The sequence below is a fragment of the Cyprinus carpio genome, unplaced genomic scaffold (genome assembly GCF_018340385.1).
Source record: "Cyprinus carpio isolate SPL01 unplaced genomic scaffold, ASM1834038v1 S000006776, whole genome shotgun sequence".
Lineage (NCBI taxonomy): Eukaryota > Metazoa > Chordata > Actinopteri > Cypriniformes > Cyprinidae > Cyprinus > Cyprinus carpio.
The window spans coordinates 893,850-908,067 of NW_024879365.1; positions in this window are offsets into that span (position 1 = coordinate 893,850).

Genomic DNA, 14,218 nt, shown 5'->3' on the forward strand with positions numbered 1-14,218 from the left:
TGCGGTCCCCAGGAAGCAGTTGGGGATCAGGTGCCTTGCTCAAGGGTCTCAACTCAGTCATGGTACTGAAGGTGGAAGAGAGTGCTGTACATTTACTCCCCCACCTTCAATCCCTGTCAGTACTGAGACTCGAATCTGTGGCTTTTGGGTTACAAGTCCGACTCTCTTACCATTAGGCCATAAGTGCAACCTGAACATGTTGTTGTGTTCTTAACATTGTCAGTATTAACAGACATTTAGTTTACCATTATGTTTGGAAATTACACATTTATAATATTTTATCTAAATTGTAATAGAGGTCTAAAATAAAGAATTACCAGTGTGACACGTCCTTCATAAGTTGCAGTCATGCTTGTGAAGGTGGTTCAGGTTGATCAGCTTCTGCTTCTTGACTGTCACTGTGGGACTCAGACTTGAACTGATGTGGTAAAGCTGACAGGTGCTGCAACAATGTAAACTATCAGAAAAAAAAACTATCAGGTTTTTTGAACATTGCCAGTATAGTTGTCCTATTCTAGCAGACTCCCTGAACCAAATTGTGTTTATAAGACTGATCTCAGTTTATAAGACTGATCTCAGTTATCCCTTCATTAGGAGCAGTGTAATATGTGACCCTGGAGCACAAAACCAGTCATTAGTCGCACAGGTGTATTTGTAGCAATAGCCAACAAAACATTGTATGGCTCAAAATAATACATTTTTCTTTTATGCCAAAAATCTTTTAAGAAGATGCAGTAAGGATTATGTTTCCATAAAGATATTTTGTAAATTTCCTACTGTAAATATTTCAAAACTTAATTTTTGATTAGTAATATTGATTGCTAATAACTTAATTTGGACATCTTTAAAGGCAATTTTCTCAATATGTAGATTTTTTTTTTTTTTTTTTCACCCTCAGTTTGTGTATAGTATTAAAGTTGTATCTCGGCCAAATATTGTCCTATCCTAACAAGCCATGCATCAATGGAAAGCTTATTTGTAAAAAAAAAAAAAAAAAAAAAACACTATTGACCTTTATGACTGGTTTTGTGGTCCAGGGTCAAATATGATCTTAATCTCTGAGAAACTGTTTCTGTTTGTTCTGCAGGTGTGTTTGGTGCTGATGCAGATGAAGTGAAGTCAGTGATGGAGGGAGATTCTGTCACTCTGAACCCTGATCTCACTCAAATACAGAAATTTAATCAGATACAGTGGTGGTTTGGAGGTCCAGTCATTGCTAAAATTGATTGATAAAAATGACATCACATATTACAGTCACACTGAGATATTCAGAGACAGGCTGCAGCTGGATCATCTGACTGGATCTCTGACCATCAAGAACATGAGAACCAAACACTCTGGGTCTTTATGGATTTCTGATCATCAAGAGCATTGGGACCTAACTTTTTGGATTTTATCAACTAAAGATTGACTATAGTGACACTAACCCATCATATATAGTTTAAGTTTTCTTTTTATTTTATTAAAAAGTCCATATGCTTTTTAAAACATTAATTTTTCTTTATATTGTAATGTATCTGTTTGTGCATGTCTAAAACTGCAAAGTAACAAAATTGATTAATTGTCTGTTTACTGTTGGACAATTATTGTATTTTTATGTTTTTAATTTTTGTTTTTGTTATAATGTGTGTTTTTGTGTTTAATGTAGAACAAGAAAATGTTTTTTTGATTTTTATGTTTTTTTTTGTGAAGCCAGTAAAAGTATTTAATATGTTAAATCTCTGTCTGAATTTCCTGAATTCAGTATTAATCTCTGTCTCTGAATACATTCCTTACATGAAGAGTGTGTCAGTGACGGTGGGAGATCGTGTCACTCTTGATGTTCCTCAAATACAAGGAGATGAGCTGATAGTGTGGAGGTTTGGAGATGAAGAAAAGCTCATTGCTAAAGCTGATTTAGAGGCCAAGAGCTCACCATTATATTATGAAGAAGAGAGATTCAGAGACAGACTGCAACTGAATAATCAGACTGGATCTCTGACCATCACAAACACCAGAACCACAGACTCTGGACTTTATAAAGTGAAGATCAGCAGCAACAAACAGACTTTATCCCAGCAATATGTTGTTACCATCAGTGGTGAGTAACTCAAGTCTTTTATACTAATGATTGTTTATCAGCTGTCTGTTATAGATCAGACAGATTCATAGTGTCTAGGGTTGGGAACTGTAAGAAATCTAGTAGTGAGACTGTGGTATTATATTTGATTTAGTTTATTTTATGTTTTTCCATCAGATGGCTTTAGTCTGTCTTCATTCTTTGGATTTTAAATGTCTTTGCTGAGTTTGCTCTATTTTAAATTATATACTCTATTAACAAAAAAAAATTAAAAAAAAAAAAGTTTTTTTTTTCTATTTATTGTTGTTATTATTATTATAATTATTATTATTATTATTGTAATTATTATTATAATACAGCATTCAAATATTATCTTCTCGCATTTATTTGCGGTTGTACTGGTGAATCCAGATCTCAACAAGAGATCACAGCAATTTATTTATTCATTATTATTATTATTATAACTGGCCCACCGACTGAGCCTGGTTTCTCCCAAGGTTTTTTCTCCTTTCTGTCACTGATGGAGTTTTAGTTCCTTGCCACTGTCGCCTCTGGCTTGCTTAGTGGGGAACACTTAATTTCCAGCGATATCGTCGACTTGATTGCAAATGATTGCAAAGACACTATTTAAACTGAACTGAGCTGAATGATGACATCACAGAATTCAATGATGAACTGCCTTTAACTGTCATTTTGTATTCTTGACACACTGTTTTCCTAATTAATGTTGTTCAGTTGCTTTGACACAATCTTTTTTGTTTAAAGCGCTATATAAATAAAGGTGACTTGACTTATTTTTATTTTATATAGAAGTATATAGTGTATAATTTAAATATGAATATATAGTTTGTTCTAATTCTATTCTTACAAAAACTAATACTAGCTTTAATTTTTTTGTATTATATATATTTGTTTTCTTTTTATTCATTATATAATAATAATAATAATAAAAAAACATTGCTACATGCACTACATTAAGCTAGCTGAGACTTGTTATAGCACTTGCTTATCAGCGTCTGCTTAATGACTAAATGTAAATGTAAATACCTAAACATGACAACTGCTTTCTCTGGGTCAGTGACATTGCCAGCACAGATTTGAATATTCCAGTGTGATTTTGTCATAAGTTTATAGGAATAAGATCATGTGCTGATGTTCTAGGGCTGGGCGATAAATCGATTTTATCGATTAACTCGAATGTGTAGTTTACATCGATTTGTTTGAATCCCGAGCATTTGCCATAGAGACATGCTGCCGAGTGAGAGATGTTGCGCCCTACGAAATGAACAAAACCACGGCAGCACAAGCACACCCACCAAAAAACAACCTACAGCAGTAACTCGTTGTGCAGCTCGCCAAGCATTACTTTTGTGGCTTGCATGGCAGTAAATAATACGATGATATGATCATGCAGTCAATACAGATATTTCATAAAAACATTAAAAACAAGCAGGGCTATAACATAACCCATTAATAAACTCACATCTTGTGTACACCGACAAAAGACAATTGAACCCATTGATGTTGTCTTCACTGGATTGCGGCGTGATGCGAGACGATCCCCATCAGTAAACTGAGGCCTCGTTCTATTCATGACGAAATGTACTGACACTACGTTCAGATGATTTGACCCTGTAGTGTGGTGTCATCAAGTTTAGACACACTTTTAGCGCAGCGGTGAGCTGCACGACCACTCTCACATCTGGTGTAGACACAGTTAGACAATGTCTGCTCTATTTACAAATCTATTATAAAATTAAATCTATTATAAAATAATTTCTATAAAAAATTATAATAAAAAAAAAACCTATTCCAGCAGAATTACAAGATGGAAATATAGACTAGAAAATATATTTACACTTGCTCTGTCCTGTGTCCATGACACTGACTCACAGCTCTTAATGCCGAGTGTGCACTTGGATGGTTAGATGCATGATGAATTAGTATAAAAAAAAGAAAAGAAAAACTCAAGTCTTTCCAGCTTTAAGGTAATACTGCTTCTTTTTTAAAATCATCTTGTCTCAGTTATAAATTTGACTGGTAAATGATAAAGAATGATATTAAAACTTGTTTTGGAACATTTTTTTTTTGTCATCTGAATATTGATTTTAAGTGTGTGTGTGTGTGTGTGGGGGGGGGGGGTAAATCTGTTTTTTTGTGAAAAAAATCAGGGATTTTTTTTTTTTTTAGGCCATATCGCCCAGCCCTATGATGTTCATAATGTTTGTTACAAAGTGATGGTAAGACTGGTTCTCTTCCGTGAACCGGTTCTTTTGGACAGTTTATTTAAATGTACAAGTTAAAAAAAAAAAAAATCACCAGTTCTTTTACATTTTTATGTAATGATGTCAATTCTATAATCCCGGCGGATGCAAATACACTCAAACACCCTCAGATAAAGCCATTTGTAATTATAACTTAAAAATCATCATCATCTTGGGTTTCTTACATTCACGATTTGCAACTGCACTCAATACAGGCACCTGTGTGCAAATGTGGATATTTACATGTTTATTTGTTATTACATAAACTCAGATTTCACCAAATTTGCCCCCCTTATTAAAGTCCTCAGTTCACCCATGCTCATAGTTTTAGCACAGGATCAAGAAGAAACAGTTCAGTTAGATGATGCTCAGTATCTCCAGCTCATCAGCTCTCTGCATGTTGAACATGTTCTCGGTTCAGTGTGATGGTGATTCAAAAACTGCCACTCAAAAACAACCAATTCTTTACTCAAACCACTGTACTGTATCTGTACTATCCGGTAGTACACACATCATGCTCAGTATCAGCAGCTTATGCACATTAGTTCTCTCAGCATAGCATGTCTCTGTTCAGTGAACCGTTGCAGTGACTGGAGTAACATATACTCTGGGATATTTTGTTTAGTTAAATTCGGAGTGACTGTCAATCATGCCCGAAAGTAACTTGTGGATAAGTGCTGACTCAAGAAGTAAACTGTTAAGAAAGATTCAGTCAAATTTGGTAAACTGGTTCAAAAAAAATGTTGTTAAAGATAGATCAGACACACGTTATGACTGTCTCTCTTTATCATTGCAGTATCACATCTTACTCAGGTTATCTTAGATTAGTTAGTGTAGTGTTTGTTATAGTTCAGACACACATTCACACTAATGTCTGTCTGTCTTTAGCTGTTCCAGTTCCAGATTCAGGTCTGTCTGGAGGTGCTAAAGCAGGGATTGTTATTGGTGTTCTGCTGGCTGGCTGCAGCTGTAGCTGTTGGGGTGATGTACTACCTTCGCCCCAGGATCACTAATCTACCAAGCGTAACGTGTAAGTGTTAGTGTTGATGTTGATAGAGAAAGATGTAATAATTTCGCCCCAGGATCACTAATCTACCAAGCGTAACGTGTAAGTATTACAGCTGATACAGCATGTTTTTTTTTTTTTTCTAATTCTTGTATCTGCTTGTAATTGATGCCATAATTAATGTAGATTAATGTAGTGTGTGATTGTACATTAATACACTAATTACTGAATCTCTGTCTGTTTAAAATGGTGAATTTAAGATGTTTTTGATGATGTTTGTGTTTATGTAGTTTTGTTGTTCTTCTATTGAGGGTTGATATATTTAACGGAAACTGGCCTAAAATCACAGTCCTGCTGTCCTTCTGTCTTTCATTTTGTGTTTTATCAGGAGTCTTTTATAGCATCTCAAAGATGTGTTTGTGTTTGTATCATTGTGTGTGGCTTCATTCATTTTTCTTCATTTAAACATCACAGACTATTAATACAGAAACTATAAACTGAAACCAAGGAAATGATATGGAGAGAGTGTTTGTACATCTGATGTAAATGACACTCATGTTTTAATTCAGTATATATGTCTGAACATGTCTGTTCAGTGTTATTTATTCCTTTAAAGGGATAGTTTACTCTAAAATATCAGTTCTGTCATCATTTACCCACTTCTATGTCACTGCAAATGCGTATGACTATTTCTTCTGTCAAATACAAAATAAGATATTTGGATAAACATTATGGAGCTCTTTTTCTAAACAACAGTAGTTTTTAGAGATATTTTGTGTTAATGTTTTTTTAAATATTTTGTATCTGAATTTTCTGGTTTTTTATTGTAAAGAATTATTATTTGTGAATGTTTTAGATAACCAGACAGTGTTCAAAACTATTCCCTTACTTTAGCCTCTTTTTACAGCGGTTAACTTATAATAATGTTTTCTAATTTTAGGGGTACAGGTAGGTTTTCGGGGGAAATTCGAGCATGACACTGCGTCATTACGTCACGTCTGTAAACATAAAGAAGTTGTCCCGGCTTCTAGTCTATCACATGTGAAGATCCTGCAGGTGAAGGATCGTTAATAGTCTTTTCTCACAGCAGCTGGAATAATAACGTATCATTTTGATGTTGTCGCATCATGTGTTTATGAAACTAAAAAATTAAATTATATTCCAGTTTTAAATGTGCTTCTGATTACAGATAGCCTGGGTTTACACAAGATGTGTATTTTAAAGAGAACCAGTTCGATGGGAGCTTAGGTTGCTGTATGGGTTAAAATAATTTCTTAATATGAAACTCAAGTTGTATCACAATTAGAGATTAGACTGTACACATTTAAATCTACAAGCTTATACACACTATACTCAAAGTCACGCAGTGCTGATGTTGTTAACATTAATAATTTGAGAATAAAGTATAACAATAATAATAATTTGCAGGGTTTGATGTGATATGAGCTAACAGATCGTTACACTTAATCACCATTGATAGCGTGATTTATTGTAATGATTTTTTCCTCAGTTGGTCAGAACAAATGTGGCAGACTTTTTACTCATTCAGATGACAATATTTGGTGAAAAGGCTTATTTGGGTCATATATATTCCAAGACGTGGGCTTAAATCTGTGTTTACTAAGTACAAGATTCACACCTGTGTGATGATTGAGTGCCACACACACATATACTTCTCAAAACATTAGATTTATACGTGCTGGAGCCGTGCCAGAGCACAACCCACGCAAGGAAGATAATTCTGCAAACAGCTGCTATTGCAGGATTTCAAACAGATGCAAAACTTACGGACTGCAGCTTTAGTATTATTACGTGTCTTCTGTCATAAAAGTATCATATGATTCGTTTACTTTATTCAGAGTCTTCTCAGCTCTTGTGATGTTTGTGTGTGAACAGATAGAAATATGAGAAATTATTCACCGTTCATCTTCCTGCACATGAAGCTGTTGTGTGAGTTCAGAAGAAGAACATGAACTCATTTTCTGGTGTCTTTAATATCATTTGTGAAGCTCATTATAAACTCTCATTACATGGAAAAGAGCTGCTTGAAGATTCTTCAGTATCTGCTCATTCATTAGATGAACGAGGGCGAGTAAATAACAGATTGTGTCTGAAATCGTTCACTCGTTCACTAATCCCTATATAGTGTGTGACAGTTTGGTTCACTATATCAGGAGGGAGTGAACGGATTCGGACGGTGACGTATACACTGCGTGTGAGACTTGGAGCTGTTGCAGAAACATTGTCATATGTACTTTTATATTACATGTACCTTATTTTAGAAAATAATAATAATAGCAATAATACTCAAAATGACTTTATATTGTAATTACACATATCTCCGCGTCAGCTTTGTGGTTTCATCGATGGTATATATATATATATTTTTTTTTTTTTTTTTTTTTTTTTTTTTTTTTATTTATTGTAATTAATTTAGTATTTTTTAATAATCATTAAATGCTATTAAAATACTGAGAACAAAAATAAACACACATTAACACGTTCACAATTTTATGTATTTATTATGTTTAGTATCTTGACACTCGCTCAAGCAGCGTTTTGAGCTCAGATAAGATGAAGAGCGTCTTCAGGCGACCGTTAATTTTACATCAGAATGAATACACTTGTGTGATTAACGAACATTTTTAAATTATCCACCAAATTATCATCAGTTTTGTAAGTTAACATTGATGCCACCTCAGCAAATTAGTAAAATATTAAACTGAGTTATTACCTACATAACATATTTTAATATAAACAATGTATGAAATTCTCGCTGAGTTTACGGAGCTCAACATGAGTCTAATCAGAGCGCCATCCTGGATCTCTAGCTTTTTTTTCCAGCTCGACGCTACTCGCAGTGGATTGTGGGAAATAATGCTTCAGCGTACATCGGTTGTAGACTCGAGATCAGAATGAATTGTGGGTAAAAAGTAGTGGATGAATGTAGGGACTGAAGTCATTCACTCAGAGTTCACAGCACTACAAAATGGCTGACACCCGATCTAGTGCACTATATAGTGTTATGTTTAGTTATATGATGATGAAAAATATGTATATTAATATTTACCAGAATGAGCAGTTTAAAAACAAGTTTGTTCCTATGACTAAAACCTGATTTTTTTTTTTCCAGTGGTAAATATTTTAATAACCAGTTAATTCATGTTAACACATGCAACTTTATTGAAAATTGTTACAGATCTTTAGTAAAAGTCGTACAATTATTAGAAGCACATATGAAGAATCAGACAGTATCATCTCAGTCATTAAATGATACTGACATGTTCACTGCAAACTCAATAATAATCTGCTGTTTTCTGTGTTTCTTTGTGCTGCTGTCAGGGTCAGTGCTGGCGGGACAACATGTCACTCTAGACCCTGAAACTGAAATACAGACAGGAGATGAGATACTGTGGCTGTTTAGAGATGAAGAGTTCATTCTTTGTTTTTTTGTTGTGATACAGACAGGAGATGAGATACTGTGGCTGTTTAGAGATGAAGAGCAAAAGACTGTGAAGCAGGACAAGACGACTGGATCACTGATCATTAGGAACCATCAAGTTGAAGAAACTGGACTCTACACTCTGAAGATCAGAAGAGGCAGAGAAACCTTCTACAAAAGATTCATGGTTTCTGTCAGCGGTGAGTCGCTCCAGTCAGTTTAATAATGATCACATTCTTCCTCATTCATTCATTGTTTTCTGAAGTGAATTCAGTTCAAACTGTTTAATGTTTAGAGAATTATGTCAGTGAAGCTGTTCCTCAGATGTTTTTTATACAGAATTTCGTTTTCAGCTCACACTCTTCACACACAGTTGTTGTAAAGATCATCACTGATAAAACAGCGTCTGCACGTCTTAATACTGTTCGACTCCTTTTAAAGCCCCCCAAAATGAAATTACAAATGAAATTTCTGACTCTGATGTTCTCATGCACACACACTTGATCTAATGACATCTGTGTGTTTCTGTCTTTCTGTGCACTGTTTCACACATGAAGAGAGGGAGATAAGAGCAGTTGAGGGAAATCCTGTCACTCTACACCCTGATACTGCTATACAGAAAGGTGATGAGATTCAGTGGCTGTTTGATGATAAAGAGCAGACTGTCCTGACTGAAATCAAGAACACAGAGGTGACTAAATATGATGGAACTGATTGTGATAAAGAGCAGACTGTCCTGACGAGGAGACAGGATCACTGACCATCACAAACTTCTCACCTGCACATGATGGATACACCACTGCACACCAGGGATAACCACTGCACACCAGGGACAAAAGATTCAACATTTCTGTCGAAGGTGAGTCACTTCAGTCAGTGTAATAATGATCACATTCTTCCTCATTCATTCATTCATTCATTTTTATTCTGAAGTGAATTCAGCTCAAACTGCTTAATGTTTAGAGAATTATGTCAGTGAGAGCTGTATTTAATGTTTTTATACAGAACTTCATTTTCAGTTTTCAGTTTTCACTCTTCAGTGTGAAGTGTATAGACCATCACTGATAAAACAGCGTCTGCATGATCTGTGTGTAGAAATGTTAAACTCTGATGTTCACATGAACACACACTTGATCTAATAACATCTGTGTGTTTCTATCCTTCTATGAACTGTTCTCACACATGAAGAGATGGAGATAACAGTGATGGAGGGAGAATCTGTCTATCTAGAGCCTGCTAGAAAAATAAAGAAAGATGATGTGATTCAGTGGCTGTTTGGAGATAGAAAGCAGCAGACTCTCATAGCTGAATTCATTGGAAAGACCGGAGAGATCTTAACATATGCTGAAGTTGCTGATGGGAGATTCAGAGACAGACTGGAGCTGGACGAGACGACTGGATCTCTGACCATCACAAACACCAGAACTGAACACTCTGGAGTCTATAATGTACAGATCAGATCCAGCAGTGGGGTTTCAGAACAGATATTTAGTGTCACTGTCTACGGTGAGTACCTCAAGTCAGTATAATAATGATCACAGATCTGCACTAGCAGTTATTCCTCATAATTCTGTTCTTCTGCAGATAATTCAGCTCCAACTGTTTGATGTTCAGACTTCATTCAGAGTTTGTTCTGTAGATTATTTCATTCAGTTTTATAATCTCCCATTAAACTACACTGAAACACTGTTCTGCTGCTGCCACAAAAACTACTTCCTTAAGCTTTTATTTATATCAGCACTCTATATAAATCAGTTGACTTGGATTTACAGTTTTGTCTTTGAGTTATCAAATCTGAAGCCTAGACGGTAATATAAAGTTTCTGTTTAAGAGAAAGGTGTATTGTTTTCATTTTGGTATGATAGAATATGATTTGTATTGATGTAGACATTTCAAATTCTGATATTCACATGAACACACATGATCTAAAGACAAGTTTTTCTTTGTTTTTCTCTGTTTCTGTGTGCTGCTGTGACAGATAAAGTGGAGGAGAAATTACTGAAAAGAGGAGATTCTGTCACTCTAAACCCTGATACTGAAATACAGGAAGGTGATCTGATCCTGTGGATGTTTGGAGATCAAGACAAGCTCATAGCTCAAATGAAAGGAGGGACAGTAGATATATATGATGATGTTAATAAGAGATTCAGAGGCAGACTGAAGCTGGACAAGATGACTGGATCACTGACCATCACAAAGATTGAAGCCAAAACACACTGGACTCTATAAACTACTGACCATCAGCAGCAGAGGAACCTTGTACAAGAAATTCAACGTTTCAATACAACGTAAGTAAATGTTTTTCAGTTTATTTTGTAATTGTACACAAGTGTAAGAGTGATGATGCACTGAATGAACAGTTTTACACTGAACTGAATTTTAATAATCAAAGAGGTGCTCATTATAGTGTGTGACTGTAATTTGACATTCATTTAGTATTTTTCTCAATTTATCCAATCTGTTCAAAATGAAGACTTCATGCAGATCATTAATACACCAATTAAGAATAAATAATTTACCTGCATATATTGAATATTTCTCTCATGTCATTATTTAAAATGTAGAGTCACATTAACATGAAGCACATGCAGGTAATGTGTGAGCACAGTTCTCTCAGATATACAGTTGTGTGTGTGTGTGTGTGTTATTAATTGGCTCAGCTCTCTCTCTGATATTGTGTGTGCTCAAACATTATCCTTTGCAATATATTGTTGTTAGAAGCTGTCAGCCATCAGACTTTGATTTACCAGTGAAATAACATAGTGTACCTTTCATGAAAATTTCTAAGATTAGATTAGATTAGATTCCAAACTTTATTTCATTGTGTAAGCAAGGCAACGAAATGAGAGTTAGCATCTAACCAGGTGCAATAAGCAGTGTACAGGATTCGTGTCACAATATACATAACTATGTGTGATGTATTATGGACATAAATTACAGATTATTAAATACTATCTCCGCTCTGATATACAGATAGGTTTACTATGAACATACTATATACAGATGAAATATGTAAAGTGTATGTACACTATGGCAGAACATATGAACATCAGACACTAGTGCAATGGACAGTAAAGTGCATAGAAAATATTTCAGTGTGCAAATGGATCATTCAGTATTCTGGATGAACAAACAGTATTGCAAGTAATAGCAAGTTTACTGTTTTTAGCTTGTTGTAAATAAATAAATAAATTTCATGTAGTGATGAAGTGGGGGGAGGAGTCTGTCAATGGTGTGGGGGGTATCAGTAGAGTTCAGTAAGGAGACAGCTGTAGGTAGAAAGCTATTCCTAATAGCTGGTCCTTGTGAGTTAGGCTCCTTAAGTACCTGTTCTAGGGCAGGAGGTTAAACAGTCCATGGTCAGGGTGAGAGGAGTCCTTAAGAATGCTGTGAGCTTGTAGAGCGTTTCCTCTGTGTCCTCAATATTGTGTCCCTGTTGGCACCTTAATTTAATAAATTAAGGAGCCATTATTGTATGTCAAATGTCTTATTGTGCCCTGGGCTCCAAATAAACCACACTGCTGCACATGTAAACCAGAGCCGCTGCTACGTGTACATGTGTACACAGACACACACACACACCCCCTTAATGAAACTTTAACCAGAGACGTTGATTGGTGAATAAGACAGTGGCTGCGGGAGATTCTGTCCATCTTCAAACTGGTCTTAATGAAATACAGAGAGATGATGAGATAGAGTGGAGGTTTGGAGATGAAAACTCTCTCATCGCTGAAATCAAAGGAGGGACTGGAGAGACACATGATGTTGCTGATAAGAGATTCAGAGACAGACTGGAGCTGGACGAGACGACTGGAGATCTGACCATCAAGAACCTACAGACTGAACATGCTGGACGTTATAAACTGAAGATCAGCAGCAGTGAAGGGAACACAAACAGGACATACAGTGTTTTTATCAGAGGTGAGTCTCTCCAGTCGATGTAATAATGATCACAGTTCTTCCTCATAGATTCAGATTTTTTTTCTGCAGGTAATTCAGATCAAACTGATTAATGTTCAAACTTAATTCAGAGTTTGTTCTGTAATTAATTCTTTAAAAATCTATTATTAAAGATTAAAAATGATTAAGTTGCTGCCTCACCTCAATGATTATTTTATTCAGCTTTTATTTCTGGGCGCTATACCGTATGTAATGAAAGTATTATATTGTTATGATACCGATTTTGCGATACCGTCGTTATATATTCATGAATTCAAATTTTGCATTTATATAGTTTTGTTCAATTCGTTTAGTTTGGATATTTTAACACAAGAGACGATAAAGAGTCGAGGCTGAACGTTTTTGTCTCCTGTGTCCAAGGCATTAGTAATCAAACACAGAGCATCGTAACAGACCAAACTAAAAGAGCGAAAATCGCCTACTTCAGTGATTCCCAAACTGAGGGATCGTGTACAGCCAGCAGATTATTTTGCAAAAGAAACCTCTGCAGGGTGATAAAGACTACACTGTATAACGGTCCTGATTATCATGCGGCCACTTGCCTGATAAATAATTGAGCGCAAAATATTAATTTGACACATTTTAATTACCTCAACATGACTTGCAGCACCCGCGTGAGCGCTCCGTTATCAGTTGTGGTTATAACAGACCACTAGATGGATTGAAGAATCAGAGTTATATTGAGTTAAATAACTCTGACACAAAAGACCATTTTTAATATTCATAAGAGAATCATGAAAAAATAGTTCGCTCAAAAATATCAAGCAGCTCAACTGTTTAAAACATTTATAATAATCAGAAAATATTACTAAGCAGCAAATCATATTTGACTGATTTCTGAAGATCATGTGACACTGAAGACTGGAGTAATGATGCTGAAAACACAGCTTTGATCACAGAAATACAGTAGCCTATGTGTTAAAACAATCATAGATAATTTAAATGGACAATATTCCACAATATTACAGTGTTTACTGTATTTTTAATAAATAAATGTAGCCTTGGTGAGCATATAATCAACAATTCCTGACAACTGCACAATGGCCAAAAAACAATGACACAATAAAAGATTTTTCATGTCACTCCTTCCAATGCCTTAATTTTTCTAGTTATATGAGGTTGTTGCACATTTGCACTTTTTGAGAAAAAACAGTCCCTCACTTAAGGTGATATCGCCTGGACAGTGTAAAATATTGTGATATGAATTGTAGCTCATATCGCCCACCCCCAGCGCTCTGTAAATAACACAGAAATGTGTAATAGATTCTTCTCCTCTGAAACACAGCAAACTGTCTTTGTTTTGAACTGATGAAACAGCATCTGAATGATGTTTCTGTATCATTCTGATCTCTGTTGTTCACTTGAACACACTTGATGTAATGGATGTCTTTGTATTTCTCTGTTTCTATGTGCTGCTGTGACATGAAGTGAGGAAGGTGGCAGCGACTCCGGGAGAATCTGTGTGTCTATACACTGATCTTAATGAA